The sequence below is a fragment of the Numenius arquata genome, chromosome 5 (genome assembly GCF_964106895.1).
Source record: "Numenius arquata chromosome 5, bNumArq3.hap1.1, whole genome shotgun sequence".
Lineage (NCBI taxonomy): Eukaryota > Metazoa > Chordata > Aves > Charadriiformes > Scolopacidae > Numenius > Numenius arquata.
This window is the reverse complement of record NC_133580.1, coordinates 62132686-62146478: the sequence shown is the minus strand read 5'-3', so window position 1 is coordinate 62146478 and position 13793 is coordinate 62132686.

The following is a 13793-nucleotide window of genomic DNA, read 5'->3' as shown; positions in this document are numbered from 1 at the left end:
AAGACGGAGTTCATCAAATTTTTAAGTATTGCATGATGTGACCATGTGTGACGTGGTGGCAAGGCTTGCTAGTCCTAGGAGCTTTCTTCATTCCAGTGTTTCTTATGCAAAAACCCCCACAACCGTCTGCTCTTCAGGAGTCTCTTTTGCACCTCTGGAAACCAGGAATAAAGCTGTTTGAAGAAGATGAGATGAGTGCTGGCAGTGGAGATAGGGACAATCTGCCTTTCTCTTGAGGATAAAACAAGAAGATACATTCATTTGATGGCAGATGTCAAGAGTCATGGAAATTACGGATTAAAAATCATTTATGTGGGAAGCAGATTTTACATCTCTCGACTTCTATTTTGAAAGAGTGTCACATTAATGAACCATCATCTAAATGCATCATGGGAGCAAAGGATATGAGAGAGGCTGTGCACTAACAGTGACCTACATCCCGGGGCATACCAAAGCCACGGCAACGTCAGACGGGATCTTCAGATTGGCCTTTTAACTGTCAGCCACATGATTTGTAGCTGGCTGGAGCAAGGACTAGAAAGCCAGCATTTCCATTAATATGTAGTACACTAAACACACACACAATGGGGGGGGAAAAAAGCAAAATAAATTGGCAGCACTGATGTTTTTATTCAGATCGTAACTTGAAAATGGGAAATTCCCACTCTCATCTGCCGTTTCTCTAATCGCACACTGTTTGTTAGGAATGGCTTTTTCTTTTTCTTTTTTTTTTTTTTTTTTCCCCTTCATCTGGAGGAGAAAAAGAAAGTGCAGATATGAAACACGGGTCTGAAAGATGTACCACATAAAGGGGAGGACAATGTTTCCATTGCCTGTAGATTGTCAACTCAAACAGGCAGAGGTCGACTCTGAGCTAAGGTGGGAGTCGCAGCCTATGTACCAGCCCTTACAAAATAGGAATATTTTTTTAAATATAGGTCTTTTCAGTCTTTAAACCATTTGAGATGCTTCTTGCTGACTCTCCTCGAGCACATCAGCATGAGCCAGTGAACGGTGGCTCTCAGGTGTGTTTCTTTGATGCTGTGCCCTTCCATTGCATCCTTCTCGTGGTTCTGTTCTCGCCTCGTGGAGTGCCGGGCAGGGCTGTGCGGGGAGGGGGAATCAGCAGCACAGAAATGTGTTTCTGTCTGCTGAGGAGAGGAGAAGCTGAAATTCTGATGCGATGTGACATGACGTCTGATGTGAAGTCGGCACCGACTTTTCTATTTTCAAAGAAAACCTACTCTATGCCCAGGAACAGTGGGGAGTAGCCTTATGCCGTTGGTGTGTGGGCAGGCACTTAAGGAGTGGGAGCAGAGACAGCTCTTAGATTGAAGATCTCCGTGGGAGAACTTGTAGACAGTTAAGACTTGTAGAGCACTCAAACTGATCAAATATCTGGGTGAGACATTTCTGTGTTATTATGGTTACTGCAGTATGTTATTGCTGGTCACGCGGGACCTGACCGTAGCAGCGTGTCTGCTGTGCCCGTGGAGTGAACAGCCGCATTGTACTTAGGTACCAGGTCTCGTGCTCCTTTATTGCTGGTTGAACTGGATGTCTTTCTGAAGACGAGAGATGGGATTCAGAAAAATAAGAAGAAAAGCTGTCGTAGTTAGCAAAATCCATTTTAGCAGATCTTGCATTTCTCCATGACGCAGATCTGCTGTTGCTGGTGTTACGAATGGTGGATTTGATCACAGGTGAGGTGTGCCTATGCTCTCTGCATCTAGTCCTCAAGGCTAGGAGCTGCTCTTACTTCGTTAGTAATTCTTTAACCACCACTCCTATTATCAATAGCCTGAGAGACAAGCAGCAACATTTCCTTGCCCCTGCCGTAGGCAGCCTCGTCAGACACAGATAAATGTAAATTATAGCCTGCTCTATGAGGCTAAAATTGCCCTCTAGCACAGCCCTCTAAGCCCTTCTTCCCCCTCGAACTGAGATCTTTAAAGCATATGAATGGAAATGAAATTGCTGAAGCGACAAAGCCACAGTCCCGAATGGCCTTTATATTTACTTAACAATCTGAAAATCTTGCTCATCATCTCTGCAGGTGAGTAGAACGAGTTCTAGTGTGCAGACAGGATGAGTGAGTCTGAGCGTGCAATGAATTAGAGGAGGGCAGGAGGCACCACCAATAGCTCCTCAGTTTAATGATCAACTAGCCCCGATTTCTTCTCATAGTGTACAACAGTAACTCCCTACCTTGCTCCAGATTAATCTTTTGTAAAACTCCTCGGTGGGAAAGGGTGGGACTGGTGATGGATAGATGTTGATCTTGGACTTTGTTTCTTAGAGACCTACAGGGCCTTACTATTCCACTCATCACATATTTTTTTCTCCTGGGTATACTTTGTAGTATTTGCATGGACACCGTTTTGATTCTAGACTTTCTTGAAATGATTCAGAGAAGCCAAATCCTACTTGGATACTATCACTTTGTGGGAAACTCAAATTTTTCATTGCCTTGTTCAGATACTGATGACTCAAATGAGCTTTCGTTCTGTGTGTGTTCTCGTACGCTACTGTGCAGCATCAGGGAACTATGGATCTAATCTGCTCATGATCAGATCCACCTAAACGTCACCCTGTAACCATGTATTTATCAATTGGGAAAAAAAAAAAACCCAAGAGATAAACTTTTACTGCCATATGATATATAAAATTATGGGGAGGCAAATAAAGCGGGATGAGAGATGTTGAGTTAAGTGGGAACTTAGATTATATTTCTCCTAGGTTATATATATTATTTCAAAACAATATCCTGTGACTGGAGGTTCACTGATTATCTGTAAGTTAGACAGAACCAAAGCAAGACGCTATCTTTTAAAATGTCTTAGAAGTCCAAGCCTGAGACAGAAGCCTTTGATAAGGACTTTATCAGATCCTTTAGCCAGGGTGGTTCTGCTGTCATCACAAAAATCAAGTCACCAATATTCATATAAACGGTCATTCTCTAAATAATGGCAGAGTCCCAGGAGTCCTGAAAGATTTCAAATGGGAGACGAATCCATGCGCACAAATGGGTACAAAACGTTTCAAGTTTTAGTTTGGAGATTTGAGCGTCTATCTCAAATGCACGATGGAGCAGTGGTGGATGTTCTGGTTTGGGCATTTCCTTTATTTAATTCTGTTCCATAGCTAACTTGATCTACCCCAACAGGTTGTCTTTTCAGAGGAATTACAACACTGCCTACTTCAAGAAAGAGAGGAAGAAAAGCCATGAGTAGAATTAGATGTTTTTAACCTCATTTAAAAAAGAAAAAAAGTAATTTAATACTTCGTAATGTCTGAAAGGCTTGATTTAAGGTAAAATTACAAGCCAGTCTACTTTTTCTTTTTTGCACTAATGTAATGTAATTTCAATTTTTTTTTTCCCTTATAGCTAAGTCTGTAATGAGGACATTCAAGCTAACTTAAAGATGTAAATAGATTAGAAGTGCATTTTGTGAAATTAGAGAAAATAGAGATTATTTTAATGTATATTACATTAAACTGTATCAAACAGCTTTCAAAAGCTGCTCTTTCAGATAGGGAAAAACCTGTCCTCTTCCTTTGCTTCTACCCAATGCTTTGGCTGTGTAAGTGTATATAAAAAAAAAAAAAAAAAAAAGAGAGAGAGAAAGTAAGTCTGAGGAAAAGTTGCTGCATGCCTTTTTCCTTTTTTTTTTTTTAGGGGAAATAGGAAATAAAGACCTCAGATTGTTAATGAGGAATTTAATTGTGACTAAAACAAATTTGTTTTTCTATAAGAAACATAGATGGAAAAATTCCCATCTGTTTTACCAAGAAGTGCTGAAACTTGTCTTTTGAGCTAATTACTAGTTCTGAAATAGTTGAGAAAAAAATTATAAAATGCTTTTCTTTGTTTCTATCATCTTTAGGATGCAGTTTCCCCCTTCATGGCATAGGAAAAAGACAGTGATAATGATAAATATATTGACATAGGATCCAAATGCTTTTCCAGTCTACATTTTCTTTAAAAGATACACTTTATCGGAATGTTGACAATCCAAAGATTGCATGAAATATTAAGATAATGTGCATTTACAATCTGCTAAGTATAAAACACAAGAAGAAAAGTACTGGATGAATGTTTTTGTTTGCATAATAAAAATATTGTGCCAAATTACAGGCAACTTCAGAAAGTCGTTTAGTCACAGTAGATAAAAAGTATTAGTTTTCTTATATTCACCCAGCAGCAAAATGCTGTACAATCTCTGTCTGTCTTGAAGATCTATCATGTTGTGTTCCGACTCTGTGCATTCCTTTTTATTACTCCATACTTCCAACAGTGTTTATTCATAGAAACCTTTTCCACTATTAACAACATTGTTCCAGTGGTAGGAAGATCAGTAAGGTTAGTAGCGGCTCCTTATATTCGCTGAATTTTCGTGCTTCTCTTTGCTCTTCAGTGTTGTTAGCCATAGTCTGGCAAGGATTGCAGATCGTAGCTGTAGAGCATCATGAGACAGGGGTTTTATTTCACCGATTCCAAAATCACTTTTCTTTTCATTGACTTATGTTTTCTTTTTGATTATGCAAAGAGCTAGGACTAAGGAACTCTGCGAAAGGAGAAGGGAGGAAAGAATGGATAAGAGTGGATATTGGGTGGCTGCTTTTACTAGTAAGAGGGATTAATGGAGTAAAACCTCTTGTAGAATCTTTCCAGACAAAAAGGATTTATCCACATTACACCACAAGAATTTTTTCCCCTTAGGCTTATGAATGTTCCTTCAATTTGCTTAAGAAAAGAATGTTTTTTGCCTTTCTTGTGGTAGATACATGGAAGCTTATGTACAGACAGCATTGTTTCACACTAAATTTCAAAAAACATCGGAATAGGAAGGGAGGGATTTTAGCCAGGCTTAACGGGCACCATTCAGCCAACAATGGAAGGAGGCTGTTTAGAATCTGAACAAGGCACAATCTGTGCCTGTCTATTGCATGGGCACAGAATAAGTGAGGGGCACCAGGGGGTCCTGCTTCTTCACCTAGTCATGATTCTTCATTACTTTTCATTTAGACATAAACAATATTTCTGTACTTACAGAGAAAGAGGTGTCAATTGCTAAGGTACGTGTGGAGACACTATATTTTATGGGACTAAAAAGCAGGAGTTTTAACTGGCTTTGCTGGTAGGCTGCACATACACAACCCAAAATAATCTTGTCCCCTAAAAACTTAATTTTAAAAGTCTTCCATGTATGCTAAGGAGAAAATAATTTCCTGAAAATATTTAATTAGGATAACATAGTTTAATAAAAGTAAAACAAAATATTTATTATATTTTCTTATTCCTCACAACCTGTGGGCATTGTGCAAGTTATATGCAATCAAATATTTAATTGCTAGCATATTAGAAAATACTGAAAGAGTAGAGCTTAATAGCGAATGCTCTATAAAAGTTAGCTTAATTGGTGCCAGAGCAAGGATTTTTTTTTTTAAACTGTTTAATAGGGTAGATTGGAGTTTAATAGAGAAACTATGCTATTATGAATTTCTCTTTCTTGTTATTAAACAGCGTTTCCCTTTTGCTTCCCAGTAATTTCTTGGATCATAATTTGAGATGTACCATGTTTGGATGTTTAGGTATGTTGGTCATACTAGTTCCTCTGAGAATTTAAACTAATAATTTTAAAAAATTCAAATAGAGTAGGGAGTATCAAAGCTGGTTCGCTCTGCTATTTCTCAATTTGTTCATTTGTTTGTTGTCTGTTTGGTTCTTATCCTTCTTTCCTTCCTGCAAAAAGAAAAAAAACTTTGTCACTGTAGAAATATCTACTTTTTTCTTCCTCTAGGTATAGGGAGGAGAAAAATGAATGCAGTGCTCCTATCATGGAGTTAAAGACAGAAAGTCTTCAACACGGAAATTCTCTTTTTTTTTTTTTTTTTTTTTCAGAGCTTTCCCTAAAAATATAAAAATGTAAGCTGTAGATATGGTGTATTTCTCAAGGAGCTATTACACGTCTCTTTTCCGCAGCTCGGCTTCTGTGAGAACAAGGCAGACGGTCATTTTAGGTGAAGACCATCCTGAATGCAAAGTTTTGCTTGCTCTTTATTTATTCCAAGTCTCAAATTTTGGCAGATTTCTTAAATCGGGGATATGCAGCACAGTAAATGGGAGCTTGTAAGGGACTTGATGACCATGCCCTTGCCATAGACACTTTCGTCTCCTGCAAATAAGCCTTCGTCCCTTTAACTGGAGATACCCAAAGCCATCGAGAAAGTTGTTCTGCTGCTCAAACCTACACCCTTAACACACACACACCAAAGCTCTTTGCCCAGGTGTAGGTAACCTGGCAAAAAGAGCTCTGCATATGTTTGTGGTTTTTTTCACCAAAAGCGGGCAGGAGAAACGGTGCCCGTTATAACCTTCTTATGGAAGAGGTTATAGAATCATAGAATCATCCAGGTTGGAAGAGACCCTTGGGATCATCGAGTCCAACCATCTACCCTACACTACAAAGTTCTTCCCTATATCATATCCCCCAACACCACATCTAAATGTCTCTTAAACACATCCAGGGATGGTGACTCAACCACCTCCCTGGGCAGCCTATTCCAATGCCCGACCACTCTTTCTGTGAAAAATTCTTTCCTAATGTTCAGTCTAAACCTACCCTGCAGTGTGCCCAGGTGGCCAAGAAAGCCAACGGCATCCTGGCTTGTATTAGAAATAGCGTGACCAGCAGAAGTAGGGAGGTGATTGTCCCCCTGTACTCAGCACTGGTGAGGCCACACCTGGAGTATTGTGTCCAGTTTTGGGCACCTCAATACAAGAGAGATATCGAGGTGCTGGAGCGAGTGCAGAGGAGGGCAATGAAGCTGGTGAAGGGCCTGGAAAACAAATCATATGAAGAGTGGTTGAAGGAGCTGGGACTGTTTAGTATGAGGAAGAGGAGGCTGAGAGGAGACCTCATCACTCTCTACAACTACTTGAAAGGACACTGTAGAGAGGTTGGTGCTGGTCTCTTCGCACAGGTAATTAATGACAGAACATATAAAAGCTTTCAAATGGCTTTGTCTCCCGTATGAGCCAATAGGACAGTGTTTACCTGTCACATGCTGTGCCTTCTGGCCCTCGTGCTGAGGAAGAGTCTTGGGAGCAGGCGGCGGGAGGGATGGATTGACCTGAGGATGGCATCAGCAGTACCCCCCTGCCTGGCTGCCATCTCTATGAGTCCCTCAAGGCTCTTTCCTTTCACCTTTGCTTCTGGACTCTGGATTTACTACACACTTGCTGAATACGTGTGTGATTTATATCTGTTCTATCTCTTAAAAAAGCCAAGAGCCTGCTTTGTAGGGCTGGTAGGTTTACCATGTAGACACCCAGGTAACTTCCCTGAAAGCAAAAGCAAACAAATAGTCTCGCTGAGCAGGATTAAGAAGATACACGAGGTCTGGAACCTGAAGTTCAGGAACCACAGCGAATACAGATTCTGAAAGATTCTGGACACGATTCTTTTTAGTTGATTCCCAAAGTCTGATTTTTACGTTCTCCATAAAAATCCTCAGTATATGTTATTCTGTGTTACACTGTAGACATTATAAGAATATCTATACTAAAACTACTCTATGGTTTTTTATTTTTAATTCAGCTTGACTATGAGGCCAAATAACACTAAAAGCCTGTGCAATGAGCAATAAGCAAACCTGTTAACTTCAATTCAAGGAGACTGTATATCCTGAAACATAAAGGAGAAAAAACTGATTAATAAACATGTAAAAAAGACACATTTTACTTGTTAATATCCAATATGCAGTAGACATAGCTATAGCAAGTGTTACAATTCTTAGTACTCTTTCTGGCTTTGAAATGTCATTAAATCATGCAGTACCATATTAATAATTAGACATCCAAAATAAAGTAAATGCATACCAACATGCACAAAAATCTGAGAAATAAGGGATCATCATAGGTAGTAAGTCTTTCCAAACTTACAATTGCATTTGTAATCTGTTTATACCAAAAGTATAACCTTTGCTTAAGTGACCAAGACCATTAGGCACCTCTAAGCAGTAAATGGCAGCAAAATAGCAATGCTGATATCATAAATGTGGGAAGTTTTAGACTTGTCTTTTCCTTTGGCTGCCGCTTGGGCTATTCTGCTCCTCCCCTCAGCCTGGGCACCCAACAGCCATGTGCTACAGCAAGTCCCTGAAGGAACAGTAATAAGGCAGGCTGGATCTGTTACCTAAATAAAGGGAAATAAATTTTAAAATTTGCTGGTCTGTGAGATAATTACAGGAACACACGTGTACCGGTCTGCCAGTAGTGTGCTAGCACTTCTTCTGTAGCATCACCAATCTCTATTTTTTCCCTCGTATTTATACCTCTGATTCATGATTTTTTTTCAGTGTTACGTCAAAATTAGTTCAGTAAAAGATCCCTGCTGGGTCTAGATTGCTTGCACTATGCTCTTGTGATTTGACATAAACAGACATTGGGGAGTGAATAGCTGTCTTGCTATCACTGCAGCCTTACGCTGTACATAAAACAATTTCAACAAAGGCTAAATCACTCTTCCTTTAAGCATGCCTGCTTTCTGTTCTATGTATTACTGACAATCTACTAAGGAAGAAAATTACAATCAAAAATCATGGCAATTCAGGTTGCCACAGGATAGAGAGCGCCACCATACAAAACTTTAATTATCACAGTACGTGGAAGAAAAATTTACCTGCGTTTTCCTTAAACTGAAGAGCAGTGTCTTGCACAGTGTTACTTCTGGGCTAATGCTGAAATGAGCTTTGGAAAGTAAATCAATGAATAAAGGCTTAATACAGTAGATTTATGTATGCTGTCAGTTTCTAGGCAATATAATTATTGTCAGTTTTCTGCCTCTAGCTACTTCTTCAGCTTCTGGGAATAATGAGAGAATGTGTTCAGCCATGTGACATTCTTTTTTCTCCTTTGCAGAGCTAACCACTGTTTCCCCCTTGGAGAATCTTGCATTTTAAAGAGCTCTCACACGCTATTCCATGAGAATTTTGTAAAATACCATGTGACAAAAAAAAAAAAAAAAAAAAAATCAATTTACAATATTGTAGCTGAAGTGGCTTTCCGTATCACATAGGCTGCTGAGAAATCAATGTCAATCTTGGATCCACAGAAATGCGCTGCTTTACATAAACTGGAAGTTAAAAAAGATGTAACCCCTCAGCTTTATAGAGAGCTGCAGAGTGACCATATGGTAGATGGGTTTGACTCATGATGACAGCGCGCTGCGTAGTCGATCCCTTCTGAAAATTATTTATTCAAGATGTTCTTGCTTTCTTCTCTCTCCTGCTTATTGCCCTCTCTGCACACAGTTACCCTGGAAGGATCCCAGATCCTACAGTTTGAATGGCTGTCCTTACAGCAGGCTTACATCTGGCGCAGAGAGCTGGTGAATGAGCGCACCGTAAAGTCTATAGATTAGCAGATGTTTAGCGTGAAGCATGTCGGAGAAGCAAGACGGCTTTTTCTGATTTGTAGTCTTGATCCTGGTCAGGAGAACAGACGTTTCCTAAATGTGTTTTTCATGCATGGTTGGTTTTTTTGGTTTGTTTTTTTTTCTTTTTTTTTTTTAATTTAAAGTACAGTGAGGTACTTATTTTGTAATAATAAGTATTACAAAATTTGGTCTTATTTTGTAGTTCTGTGACGTTGTGAGAAATGACTGACTAAATCCATGGCACTGTAATTTGAACGTGCAAAGTCATATAGGTTAAAGTAGTACGTAGCTCTCATTACTACTTCTGTATTCTGTCTTCTCTTCCTTATAAAGATATGAACTTTGGATCAAAATGCTCACAGGGGTGTGTTTGTAACTAATAATGCATGTTTGTATTCGGAATCGCGTTCCGGCCTGACTGCTCTGTTAATTTCTGGTAAGAAAGGAAAAGTGATCTGTCTTTTGTAGTCTGGGGTTTACTAGCAGGGAGGGATGTGATCAGTAACATCTGAGGTCAGAATAATTCTACAGTCAGCAGCTGAAACCAGTTAATGATCTCCCTGTTTGACTGGGGGGAGGCAGGGGAAAAATACCTCCTGAAAAGCAACAACAAAATTACTTATTGTCTATAAAAGCCATAGCCAAGAGAGTTTTTTTTCATCTGGACTTTTTTTTTGTCTGTAAAAGAGATTGGCTTGACCTCTTTTTTTCCTGCTAAGAGGTAATTCTTTTCATTTCTAGGTAACTTATGTTGCGAACTAGGAACGTGATGAAAACATTTTGAGAAACGGAAATGTGATCTTAAAACTTTCTAATTTTGTGGAAAAGAGATGGTATGCCATTTTTTATATTTGTAAATTATGGGAAATTATAATAATTTCTAGAAATGATAAAAATTAATTAAAGTGCTAAAATATAGAAACTTGCCAATATTTTTCCCGTTGTTTTAATAAGACCTGACTGGAAATTAAAAAGTTAGGTCAAAATCAGGCAAAGTATCCCAAAGATTTATTTAAACTTCAAGGTTATGATTCTGTAGAATAAACATGCCCAGAATGATGCAGTCGGCAGCCATAAAACTTTTATGCTTTAAAGTCTAAATAGCCAAAGAAATTGTTTTAACTGTGATATACTTGTAATGCACTGACACTTGTGGTGTAAACATGGCGTTGATGCTCAAAAAAGTCTATGAGGGCTTAACACAGCAAATGTAAAATGCATGTTGTGGGGTAATACGTTTCACAGAAGTTCTTGGTGTGTCACTGGATGATTGCATCAGAGATTTGCCCGGGCTCTTAATTCTGGCTTAGTTTTTAAGTGGAAAAGTAGAAGGATTTGACTGAAGACACCACCTATTTCTATATATCACAAAGCTATTGGAATCATTAATAGGATTTCTTTTCCTTGGTAAAGGGTGTGTTAAACCAGGATTAAAATGTGGTAAATGGAGTTATTTTAAGATATTTGCGCAGTAGCTTCTAAAGCCATTATTAGAGAGAATAAGATTAATAATAAAAGGATAAGCTCCATTTTGTCAGCCACACAGGGTGAAGCTTAGTCTTATGTGTTTTCATGAGAACTAGGCAAACATTTCAAGGGACTATAAAACAACATTTAGATGACTATAAAACAACACTGTAATGAGCAGTGACTATACAGGAGAAAAGCTCGAGAGGTATCTAATCTGGGCAGGAGTTAACTCAGAAACTGTGTGAATCTACTCATCTCTGTGGGTTGTCTATATTGGAAGAACGTTTTTAGAAAAAAGGGAAAGACATTTAAAGATCAACAAACTTTCAAAATACCTTTCTTACATACAAAATGACAGAATCATGGAATAGTTCAGGTTAGAAGGGACCTTAAAGATCATCGAGTTCCAACCCCCCTGCCATGGGCAGGGACACCTCCACTAGACCAGGTTGCTCAAAGCCCCATCCAGCCTGGCCTTGAACACCTCCAGGGATGGGGCAGCCACAACTTCTCTGGGCAACGTGTTCCAGTGCCTCACCACCCTCACAGGAAAGAATTTCTTTCTGGTATCTAATCTAAATCTCCCCTCTTCCAATTTAAAACTGTTACCCCTCATCCTATCGCTCCACTCCCTGATAAAGAGTCCCTCTCCATCTCTCCTGTAGCCCCCTTTAGGTACTGAAAGGCTGCTGTAAAGTTTCCCTGGAGTCTTCTCTTCTCCAGGCTGAACAACCCCAGCTCTCTCAGCCTGTCCTCATTGGAGAGGTGCACTAGCCCTCTCATCATCTTCCTGGCCCTCCTCTGGACCCACTCCAACAGGTCCACGTCCTTCCTGTGCTGAGGGCTCCAGAGCTGGACACAGTACTCCAGGTGGGGTCTCACGAGAGCAGAGTAGAGGCACAGAATGTATGAAATTGGGATGGTCCATATGCCAGAGAGCAGGGCAAGGGAATTTTAAATCACTGTTGCTGCTCTATTTTTGAATAACACAACAGTTATAACAAGAACTGCTTTCCATGACAAACTAGAGCAAGGCTAATCAGTGAATTCTTACTCAGCTCCACAGAATAATTTTGTGTACTGGCTCCAGCTCTACATGCTTCCTTTGTAGGTGGAGGTATGACTCAGCTGCTTCTCAGCAAACAAGGAACACGACAATCAATACAGGATCTCTCTCAAATTGAAAAATTCTTTGCGGTTCAGATTCAGACTGAAATAGCCTTGTGCTCCATCGCTTCAGATACCTCCAATAGGCAGTGTTCGAATTTGGATGCTTGAACTAGATGGCAGAAATGTTAGTGGCAAATGTAAATGTTGTCCAAGGCATAGAATAAACTGGGCTTTGTTTAGAAAGCACAATCACTTTCTCTCTGCTCCCACATTCCAACTGAATAACCTTATGATACACCACTGACTTTCCTAATTCTTCCTTTCCTCTCTGATCATTTAAAATTGTTAACTGCTGTAATTGTGGAGGGGAAAAAAACCCCTCTAAACTGGAACATGGATTGACCTGAAGTAAAATAGAGGTATCAGAAGAAAGCCTGGAATAGTAGGTTTGAGAAGTGCGAATTGCTCCATGTCCTATGGGCTTTGCCTGGAACATCTTCACCAACCTACTGGGATTCTCTCAGGTGTGCACTGGGGTAACGTGGCACCAAGGAACTGACTTTTGCCTGCCTCGAGTGTGTTATCAGAAACAGTGGAGAATTGAGAAGCTGACGAGGTCCTTTGCTCAGATCACATAACCCACCACAGCAATTCATAATCTGTGGCAAAAACCAACCTACAGTTTGGTCTCTCATCTGATGTCAGTGAAACCCAGGCAACTTACAGGGAAGTGGGAAATAGTGAGGTATATGTTATGGTATCAGACGAGAAACTATTGCAAACTGTCAAGATAATTAAAACCTTCAATTTTCTTTAATTATCTGTTAATACTATCTCTGTATGTCATATTAAGGCAGTAACGAACTATTGAGTCATAAAATTCATTAGTTATCAATTTTAGAGTAAATTTTTCCAGCTCCTTAAATTTTTTTGTTAACATAAGAAGACAATGAATAGAAATACAACTATTTTAGACTGCAAAATTATATTACTTTTGCCTGATGTAGTTTATTATAAAATATTATTTTACCATTTATCCTTTAGTAAGTTTCCAGTGATATTAATGGGAATCTTCTGCATAAATCTCATGTATATCAGTCCAAGATGCTGTTATCTTTATTTGATTATTACTGATATGAAGGGTTTGTAGACTATGATGCTCTCCTTGTTCGTTTGTTGTCCAGCCACGTGATGTACTGTTTTGCATTTGAAACTTGGTTATGCAAAGTGTTAGGAGTGCACCTGGAACAGTTCATTTCTTGATTGAAGTTACCCACATACCTTTAACTATGTTTAAATTTTATCCTTTTATTACATTATAGTTTTTTCTTCATATATCCTTGCCGTGATTGTAGAGGCTGTTAGCACTTACCACGTATGGCAAAGTCCGTCTGTAAGGAACATTACACTCTGTGATCTTTGTTTAGGATGTGCTAAAGGCGTTCCTTACCATGTCAAATCTAATTGTTTCACCAAATTTTTATTACTAACTTGTATTTTATAAATGTTAAATCATAACTTTTTCAATGCAGGGGACTTAGGCTTCTTGATTGTACAGTGGCATTATCTGAAAGACCCCAAAATACTTTAATTTCAGTGATGATATGGAATTTGTTTCAGACATCGGTTTGAGTTCTCCCAGAAGAATCCATGATGCTCTGAGCTCTACGTTTGAGAAACTTGTCTTCAGCCTTAACCAAACCTGATTTTTATATAAGTGTCTCTGGAGAGAGTTTCATGAAGTCAGGTCTCTTCCTGCAGAACATGTCA